This window comes from Bufo gargarizans, chromosome 1 (genome assembly GCF_014858855.1).
Source record: "Bufo gargarizans isolate SCDJY-AF-19 chromosome 1, ASM1485885v1, whole genome shotgun sequence".
Classification (NCBI taxonomy): Eukaryota; Metazoa; Chordata; class Amphibia; order Anura; family Bufonidae; genus Bufo; species Bufo gargarizans.
The window spans coordinates 109,365,563-109,376,712 of NC_058080.1; positions in this window are offsets into that span (position 1 = coordinate 109,365,563).

Below are 11,150 nucleotides of genomic sequence, written 5' to 3' on the forward strand. Positions count from 1 at the left end.
GCTAGGGGGGTTCAAAGTCTCAGGTGTCTTGAGCTTATCCTGTTCACTACCGCCCAGCAAAGTGAGTGCATACAGATTTTAACTTGATTTTAATTATTTTATCTAATTTATTGATGCTCTATGTTTCTTGTATTTTTATCATTTTTATTGATTTTTATTGATGCCTATGCTAACTCCCTAACTTAGGTCATGAGATCACTTATCTATTTCATAACTGGGACCTTGGAGTCCCCCTAATGCTGTTCTCCATTAAGTTATTCCAATTACACTTTTGATGTCTGTACTAAGTACACCACATCTAATACTAAGGGAGTGGTGCTTATCACCTCTAAACTTGTGGACATTTACCCTTGATCTGGTGGAACTGCCTCACCATACAGTGTTTTTTTTGTCACATTCCCTAATCAAGTAAATCATAAAGTAGAGACAGGTGAGTTGATTTCAGCGGTCTGGTTGAGAACCAACATCACAATCATTACAGACTGAGCCTGGAAAAGAGTCACAGCCACCTGAGAAGAGTCATGGTTATTCATGAATTCCTGCTCTTCTGCCCACCTGCTGATGACTGACAGTCTTCTACCTAGTTTTTTCCCTTTCTCTCTAGGAAAGAACTGCCAATCATCAGCAGATGGGAGGGGAGAGCAGGAGAATATGAATAACCATGACTCTTCTCTGGTAGATTTGACTCTTTTCAAGGCCTGGGCTGTAATGATTATGATGCTGGTTCTCGGAAACCACTTACTTTTAGCTCATAAATGACACACCGCTGAAATCAGCATTTCTGGCACTATTTTATGCTGCCCATAGTGAGGTCAGCATAAAATTGATGACAGGTTCCCTTTAAGGAGACAGCCCGCTATGGAGGTCAGTGTTAAGGGGCAGGGTGCTGTAGAACTCACTGTTAAGGGGGCAGGCCCTGGTGGAGGTCAAATTTTAAGGGAACAAAGCAGGTGGAGGTCACTGTTAAAGGGGCGGGTTATTGTGGAAATCAATGTTAACTAGACAGGGTACTGAGGAGGTCAGTAATAAAGGGGTGGCCTCTGTGGAGGTCACTTTCAAAGGGGAGGCCACTGTGGATGTTACTGTTAAGGTGGCAGGCCGCTGTGAAGGTCACTGTTAAGGGAGGAGGGGACTCTGGAGGCAACTATTAAAGGGGCAGTGGGGCACTGTGAAGTCACTGTTAAGGGAGTGGGGTACAGTGGAGGTCACTGTTAAGGGAGCGGGGGTACTGTGGCAGTCACTTTTAAATGGGAAGTTGCTGTGGAGGTCTCTGTTAAGGGGGCCTGAAATGGTGGAGGTCAGTTAAGGGGACTGTAACCTATGGTCAGTGTTAAGGGGTGGGTGCTGTAGAGGTCACTCTTAGGGGGAGGGCCCCTGTGGAGGTCACTGTCAAGGGAGTGGGGTTCTGTGGAACTCACTGTTAAAGGGACAGGCTGTTGTAAAGGTCAAAGTTAAAGGGGTGGGCTGCTGTGGAGGTCCCATTTTAAGGAGACGGGGCACTGTGAGGGGGCAGTGTTAAGGGGTGGGTCGCTATGGAGGTGACTGTTAAGGGGGTGGCGTGGATGTCACTGTTATAGTGGATACTGTCGATATCTTTTAACGACACACAAACATTAAATGAAATAGATTAAATATACCCATGCAAAGCCAGGTCCTTGAGCTTGTGAAGAATATAAAATTACAAATACTTATATACAGTCTCAGTTCCTTTAACCTCCTAACAGTCATATTAAAATTGGAAAAACCCTCACAAAAATGTCTCTTTTTTATTGTAGATTTTTTATATTTGCCTGAAGTAAATCTTGTTGGCACACAACTCAGGGGGCACAATTGCATTTTTAACCTCTTAGTTAATTTTAGCCTAACATTTTCCTTCTTTGTGTTCCAGCACTATTTATTTTGTGGTATTAATTGTAGGTTTTTTAGGAACCATTTTGGGGTATATATAGTGTATTAAATAACTTTAATTATTTTATTATGTAGTAGCAAAGATAAAATAAACTGCAATTTAGGATCGGATATGCTAGAATTTGCCCCCAATACCTCTAGGACCCACACCTATCTTTAGAACAGATCCCGCAAAGTGAATGAGGGTGAATAGCGCAAGCACGGCCGACCCCCATTCATTCCTATGGGAGCGCCGAAAATAGCCGAGCCAGTAGAATAGCAATATCAACATTATTTATTATATGTGTGGAGACCTACTGACTAAATGTAGTCAAATTATCTCAAGCTATTAACTCCATATTTACACTGAGAATATTTTACATAATTTTTTCACATTTTTGTACAACTATGCATAGCGGAATTCTCTGGGTCAATATGATTTTAATTTTTACGTTTTACTCTTTTTGTGCTATAAAAGAGGAAAATGTTTTTGCATTGCCGCATCCCAAAACCCATAGCTTTTTAATTTTTTTTTATTTTTTATAATTTTTATATAAAATAATTTATTTTTGTTTTTCTTTCTATGGAGCTGTGTGAGGGATTGATTTTTGCGGGACGACTTGTAATTTTCATTGGTGTTATTTCGGGGTACATAATACTTTTTAAAATCTTTTTATTCCGTTTTTTGGTGACAATAAAGCTAAAAGAAGCAATTGTTTCCAACAATTTTTTGTTAAATATATTTTATGCTGTATATTCTGAAAGTCTTTTTCTTTCTTACTTTCCTCACATTTTATGTTGCTGCCTAGTGCTAAAATAAAAAAATCACATTTTCACCCATCACTGCAGCATTCCATCAATGTGGACAGAAATAAGCTTCTCCTCAGTAAAAACACCCAAAGGACTCTCAGACTGTGGGAAACAAGATTCTCTGGTCTGATGAGACCAAGATTAAACTTTTGTGGCTTCAATTTTAAGTGTCATGTTTGAAGGAAACTAGCACTGCCCAATACCATCCCTACAGTGAAGCATGGTAGTGGCAGCATCATGCTGTGGGGGGTGTTTTTTTTTAGCAGCTAGGACTAGAAGACTAGTCAGGGTTGATGGAAAGCTGAATGGAACAAAGTAGAGAAATAGTCTTAATGAAAACCTGATCCGATGTGCTCTAGACCTCAGACTGGGCTAAAGGTTTACCTTCCAACAAAATAATGATCCTAAACACACAGCCAAAACAACACAGGAGTGGCTTAGATATACTGTAACTCTATGAATGTCCTTGAATGGCCCAACCAGAGCCCTGACTTGAACCCAATCGAACATCTCTAGAGAGACCTGAAAATGGTTGTCCACATACAGTCCCCATTCAACCTGTCAGAGCTTGCTAAGACGAATGGCAGAAAATCCCCAAATCCAGGAGTGCAAACCTGGTGGTATCCTACACAAGAAGATCGGAGGCTGCAATTGCTGCCAACTAAGTGCTTCAACTAGGTATTGAATTAAGGGTCTGAATACTTATGTGAATGTAATATTTTAGGTTTTCCTTTTCATTAAATTAGCAAATATTTCTAACATTCTATTTTCATTTTGTCAATATGAGGTTCTGTGTTCAGAATGATGGTGAAAAACGTTTTTATTTTATTTTAGCACAAGCCAACAACTATATATATATATATACCGAGAGAGAGAGAGAGAGAGAGAGAGAGAGAGAATAAAACCACTATATTGATATTTTCCACTACTATTATGTCCCAATATGAGGATAGTGATTCTGTGCAGTTCCCCTATATGCAGAATGAGCGGATGTTGACATACACACACACAGGGTTTTACAAGGGTCTTGTTCTCCTCATAAGACTTAGAGAGGATTGACCATGATCAACCATGTGACATGCACACATGATCCCAAAAGTTCTTTACCTTCTCCGACACATATCTATGCTATTTGTGGTTCACCAAATTTTTTTAAAAGTTTGTTTCGAACCCGAATAGGTTCACGCTGAATCGAAGCTGCTCCAATTGCCCTGAAAGTTGGTATATAATCCCCTCTAGCCTCTTAGGACACAGAATTGTTAGGAAAACTCTTTTTGCTAACTTTTTATGATTTTTTTTTCCCACCCCAAGTTCTGGAACACCCTGACACAATAGTAAATGATGTCTGAGTGACACTGACATTGCTGTGGGTAAATGCACGTATGACGGTGTTAACATACAGCTTGTTTAAAAACACACCATGCCAACATATGTGTTATGCTTTTTCGTATTGCAAAGCTTCCAAAAATTATCCCTAATCGGGGGCAGAGGATGGTTAAAGGGAACCTGATTTTATGTATAGAGCTGAGGACATGGGTTGCTAGATGGCTGCTAGCACATCCGCAATACCCAGTCCCCATAGCTCTGTGTGCTTTTATTGTGTAAAAAAAATGATTTGATACATATGCAAATTAACCTGAGATAAGTCCTGTTCTGGAGATGTGTCAGGGGCAGGACTCATCTCAGGTTAATTTGCATATGTATCAAATCAGGTTTTTTACACAATAAAAGCACACAGAGCTATGGGGACTGGGTATTGCGGCTGTGCTAGCGGCCATCTAGCAACCCATGTCCTCAGCTCTATACACAAAATCCCGGTGACAGGTTCCCTTTAACCCCTTAAGGACACAGGGCGTACCGGTACGCCCTATTTCCCGAGTCCTTAAGGACCAAGGGCGTACCGGTACGTCCTGACTTAAAATCGGCATTCCGGCGCCGCGGGGGTTAATCGGAACGGGATTTCGGCTGAAATCATTCAGCCGGCATCCCGTAACAACGCAGGGGGGGGTCATTTGACCCCCCCGTATCGGCGATCGCAGAAAACCGCAGGTCAATTCAGACCTGCGGTTTTCTGCGTTTCCGGTCCATTCGGGTGTCCGGTGACCCGATGAACCGGAAAAAGACTGCGATCGGTGGCGTAATTATACACCACCAATCGCAGTCCGAGGATTTGAGGAGGCGGTGCTGGCCCTGGTGCTGAACACTGCTGTCCAGGGTGCTGATTGGTGCAGGGGAGAGAGGCGCGAGATTCAAACTTCCTGCGCTCCTCTCTCCCCTCCTCTTCCTGTTCTGCACGAGCACCCGGCAGCATCGTCCAGCACCAGCTCCTGTGTCCCCCTAATCGCCATCCATCACCCTCCTGCACCCATCGCCACCCAGGTAGGTTAGGGTCAGTGAGGGAGAGGCATCGTTAGGCAGGGAAAGAAGGGAAAAGTTAGTTAGGAAAAAAAAAAAAAAAAAAAACTTTTAACTTTTACACAAAACTTTTTTTGATCCATCTAACAGACCCCAGACCCCCCCCTGCCACTTGCCCCCCCCTACCAGCCCCCCACCACCACCAGCCCCCCCACCCCCTCCACCCATCCCCCCACCACTCCCCCCAACCCCCCCCCCCCCACCACCACCACTAGCCCCCTCACCACCACTTTTTTTCTGCGTTCGCTGACTGGTCGGCACTTTTTAGCGTCCGTCCACTGTTAGCGCATCGCCTGCCCCACCGCTGATCAGCGTTGTACCGCTAATCAGCAACTTTTTTTTTTCCTAACACTTGCCCTTTTTTCCTTTTTTTAGTACGCGAACACCCGTTGCCCCCACACACACGCACATATAATAAAGTTTTACACACACGCACACCTACACGCACACACACCCATGGCCCGCCGGGTGTTCTCGGCCGAGGAGGCATATGCCCAGATTGCCTCCGACTCCGAGAGCCCCAGTGAGGATGAGGATGACCCCACATTCCTCTTATCATCAGCATCCTCCTCATCATCATCGGATGACGATGAGCCACCAAGGCGGCGGAGACGCCGCCAGGCGGAGCCAGGGGCCGCACATGCTAGGGATCCTGTGGCCCACCCTAGTACGAGCCGCCCTGGGGTTCGTACTGGTTTCCCGGCCCACCAAATAAGTTCACCGGAGACCCCTGCCGATGAACTTAGCTGGTGTCCCCCAGTGGACTTTGAGCCTGAGATTCCGGATTTCGCTGGCAATCCTGGAATCCAGATTCCCACAGTGGGGTTTACTGAAATTGACTATTTTAGTTTTTTTTTCAGTAACCCACTGGTGAATTTGATGGTGGAGCAGACGAATCTGTACGCCCAACAGTTCGTCGCTCAAAACCCAGGCTCAGTTTTGGCTAGACCCGGTGGCTGGACGCCGGTCAGTGCAGCCGAAATGAGGACATTTTGGGGCCTCGTGCTGCATATGGGTCTAGTCCAAAAACCCAGTGTCAGGCAATACTGGAGTGGGGACGTCCTGTACCAGACCCCACTGTACAGTATGGTCATGACACGCTCCCGGTTTGAGGCCATCCGGAAATGTCTGCATTATTCCGATAATGCAGCATGTCCACCCCGAGGTGATCCTGCCTATGACCGGCTGTATAAGATACGGCCTGTCATCGATCACTTTGGGGCCACATTTCAGCAGGCCTACGTACCTGGAAGGGAGGTCGCGGTTGATGAGTCGCTCATTGCGTTCAAGGGGAGACTCAGTTTCCGCCAATATATTCCCACAAAGCGAGCGAGGTATGGCGTGAAGCTATACAAAATTTGTGAGAGTACCTCAGGGTACACTTACAAATTTCGTGTGTACGAGGGGCGAGATTCCCGTATTCAACCCCCAGAATGTCCCCCCACTCTGGGTGTTAGCGGGAAACTCGTGTGGGACCTTATGTACCCACTGCTGGATAATGGTTACCACTTGTACGTGGATAATTTTTATACCAGCATTCCCTTGTTCAGGTCCCTTGCCGCCAGATCTACGTTCGCTTGTGGGACCGTGCGGAAAAATCAGCGCGGCCTCCCTGCCTACCCCCTCCAGGTACCTATCCCCAGGGGTGAGACCCGTGCACTTACCAGTGGAAACCTGTTGCTGGTCAGGTATAAGGACAAGAGGGATGTCCTTATGCTGTCCACAATCCACGGTAACGGCACCACCCCAGTCCCTGTGCGAGGTACCGCGGCAACGGTCCTCAAGCCCGATTGTATCGTCGACTACAATCGGTATATGGGAGGAGTTGATCTCTCGGATCAAGTCCTCACGCCATATAACGCCATGCGCAAAACCCGGGCATGGTACAAAAAAGATGCGGTCTACTTGGTGCAGGTTGCCATGTACAACTCTTTTGTACTATCCCGAAGCGCTGGCAGCACAGGGACATTCCTCCAATTCTATGAGGCAGTCCTCAAGGACCTGATCTTTTCGGACCGGGAAAGAGCAGGCCGGAGTACCTCGGGAACTGGAGGCGCCCGGATCATCCCTGGCCAACACTTTCCAGGTGTGGTCCCCCATACTGGAAAGAAGGGACGAACCCAAAAAAAGTGCAGAGTGTGTCGCAGGAGGGGGATACGGAAGGACACCACCACTCAGTGCGACACGTGCCCCGATCATCCGGGCCTCTGCGTTATCGATTGCTTCAGGGAGTATCACACTTCCATGGAGTACTAAATTTTTATAATCCCCAACAGTTCACTAGAGAACATAAAACACTATGGCTCTCAGACTTTGGAGACACGAAAACTATTTTTCTTTCCCCCAAAAATATTAGTTTTAGTGCAGGCATCCTCAAACTGCGGCCCTCCAGATGTTGTAAAACTATAACTCCCAGCATGCCCAGACAACCTACAGCCATCAGCAGGGCATGGTGGGAATTGTAGTTTTACAACATCTGGAGGGCCGCAGTTTTAGGATGCCTGCTTAGTGTCTCCAAAGTCTGAGAGCCATACATATTGGGCATCGTCGCGTGCGTAAAAGTCGTCGCTATAAAAATAACTTTTGACCAAACGCCTCGGATGAACGGTGTTAAAAATATAAAATAAAAACGGTGCCAAAACACCTATTTTTGGGCAAAATTTCAATTTAAATCCATTTTGCCGGTAATAAAGCAAGGGTTAACAGCCAAACAAAACTAAATATTTATTGCCCCGATTCTGTCGTTTGCAGAAACACCCCATATGTGGTCGTAAATGGCTATATAGCCGCACGGCAGGGCATAGAACGAAGGGAACGCCATACGGTTTCTGGAAGGCAGATTTTGATGGACAGTTTTTTTTTTGACACCATGTCCCATTAGAAGCCCCCCCTGATGTAGCCCAGACTAGAAACTCCAAAAAAGTGACCCCATCTAAGAAACTACACCCCTCAAGGTATTCAAAAGTTACTTTACAAACTATGTTAACCCTTTAGGTGTTCCACAAAACTAAATAGCGAATGTAGAAACAATTTTAGATTTTAATTTTTTTGTTACATTGCCTCAAAAAAGAGTAATATAGAGCAACCAAATATCAAATTTACCCCAAAAATAGTCCCAAAACAACAACCACCTTATCCCGTAGTTTCCTAGATGGGGTCACTTTTATGGAGTTTCTACTCTAGGGGTGCATCAGGGGGCTTGAAAGGGTACATGGTGTAAATAAACCAGTCCAGCAAAATCTGCCTTCCAAAAACCATATGGCGTTCCCCTTCTTCTATGTCCTGCCGTTTAGCCAAATAGTAGTTTACCACCACATTTGGGGTGTTTTTGCAAACTACAGAATCAGGGCAACCCATTTTGAGTGTTGTTTGGCAGTTAACCCTTGTTTTACTCCTAGAAAAAATTGATTATATTGGAAAATTTTCCAAAAAATTGAAATTTCATAATTGTTTCTCCATCTGCCATTAACTCTTGTGGAACACCTAAAGGGTTAACAAAGTTTGTAAACCCAGTTTTGAATACCTTGAGGGGTGTACTTTCTTAGATGGAGTCACTTTTTTGAAATTTCTATTCTAGGGGTGCAACAGGGGGCTTCAAATGGGACATGGTATAAACAAAACCAGTCCTGCAAAATCTGCCTTCCAAAACCCATATGGTGTTCCCCTCCTTCTATGTGCTACCGTTCGGCCAAACAGTAGTTTACGACCACATATGGGGTGTTTTTGCAAACTACAGAATCAGGGCAACCCATTTTGAGTGTTGTTTGGCAGTTAACCCTTGTTTTACTCCTAGAAAAAATTGATTATATTGGAAAATTTTCCAAAAAATTGAAATTTCATAATTGTTTCTCCATCTGCCATTAACTCTTGTGGAACACCTAAAGGGTTAACAAAGTTTGTAAACCCAGTTTTGAATACCTTGAGGGGTGTACTTTCTTAGATGGAGTCACTTTTTTGAAATTTCTATTCTAGGGGTGCAACAGGGGGCTTCAAATGGGACATGGTATAAACAAAACCAGTCCTGCAAAATCTGCCTTCCAAAACCCATATGGTGTTCCCCTCCTTCTATGTGCTACCGTTCGGCCAAACAGTAGTTTACGACCACATATGGGGTGTTTTTGCAAACTACAGAATCAGGGCAACCCATTTTGAGTGTTGTTTGGCAGTTAACCCTTGTTTTACTCCTAGAAAAAATTGATTATATTGGAAAATTTTCCAAAAAATTGAAATTTCATAATTGTTTCTCCATCTGCCATTAACTCTTGTGGAACACCTAAAGGGTTAACAAAGTTTGTAAACCCAGTTTTGAATACCTTGAGGGGTGTACTTTCTTAGATGGAGTCACTTTTTTGAAATTTCTATTCTAGGGGTGCAACAGGGGGCTTCAAATGGGACATGGTATAAACAAAACCAGTCCTGCAAAATCTGCCTTCCAAAACCCATATGGTGTTCCCCTCCTTCTATGTGCTACCGTTCGGCCAAACAGTAGTTTACGACCACATATGGGGTGTTTTTGGAAACTACAGAATCAGGGCAACCCATTTTGAGTGTTGTTTGGCAGTTAACCCTTATTTTACTCCTGGAAAAAATTTATTATATTGGAAAATTTTCCAAAAAATAGAAATTTCAAAATTGTTTCTCCATCTGCCATTAACTCTTGTGGAACACCTAAAGGGTTAATAAAGTTTGAAAAAACAGTTTTGAATACCTTGAGGGGTGTAGTTTCTAGAATGGGGTCATTTTTGGGAGGTTTCTATTATCTAAGCCTCACAATATGACTTCAAACCTGAACTGGTCCATAAAAAGTGGGATTTTGAAGATTTCTCAAAAATTTCAAAATTTGCTTCTAAACTTCTAAGCCTTGTAACATCCCCAAAAAATAAAATATCATTCCCAAAATGCTACAAACATGAAGTAGACATATGGGGAATGTAAAGTCATCACAATTTTTGGGGGTATTACTATGTATTACAGAAGTAGAGAAACTGAAACTTTGAAATTTGCTAATTTTTCAAAATTTTTGGTAAAAAATGTATTTTTTTATGCAAAAAAAATAACTTTTTTGACCCAATTTTAGCAGTGTCATGAAGTACAATATGTGACGAAAAAACAATCTCAGAACGGCCTGGGTAAGTCAAAGCGTTTGAAAGTTATGAGCACTTAAAGTGACACTGGTCAGATTTGCAAAAAATGGCCCGGTCCTTAAGGTGAAAATGAGCCCGGTCCTTAAGGGGTTAAACACACACAGTGTTATGGGATATTTTTTTTTTTTTTACGTAGCTTGTTGGGGGACTAAGCGTCCAAAAATTATTCCTTGACAGGGTTGGAATGCCTGCTCGTACAACATGTACAAGAGTTGATTGTCAGAAGAAAAAGTGGTTGTGAATGAGTCTAAAAAAATTATCTCTTTTAATTGGGAGTAGCAGCAGTGCAGTGTGGATATGGAAAGGGTACGGATATAATGGCATGTAGCAGCAATAGTAGCAGCAGCACAAGGAAGTCTATGGGTAGTAGTAGCAGTAGTGATAGTGGTAGTGGTGGCAGATTCTTTGCGTCAATAGTGGTGGCAGTAGGAGATTAGCAGCAAGGAGCAGCAGCAGCTGATGCACCTGAAGCCATATGGTACATGTTGGCAGAAAGGCAGCAGCATGATGGAGGCAGCAGCAGTAGCATTACGGAAGATGATGGTCAGCAGGCCACAGCAGTGACATGATGGTGGCGGTGGCAGCAGCTGTACAAAACCTGATGGTAGGCAGGTCGCAGTGGTGGCAGCAGTCATACAGACCGAGATGGTAGGCAGGTTGCAGCATCTCCAACAAGGCTAGACCTCATCAACCTGAATCAGGCGGATGAGTGTAAAAATCCCCCTGAATCCAGGCTTGGTTTATTTTGACAAAATAGATGTTTTGGACACTGGCAGAGGGAAACTTGGTCCGTTTGGGTGTCACCACTACCCCCACGGTGCTGAAAACCCTCTCCTAGATGACACTGAAGGCAGGGTAAGAAAGAAGAAATAGAGCATGCTGTGCCAACTCTTT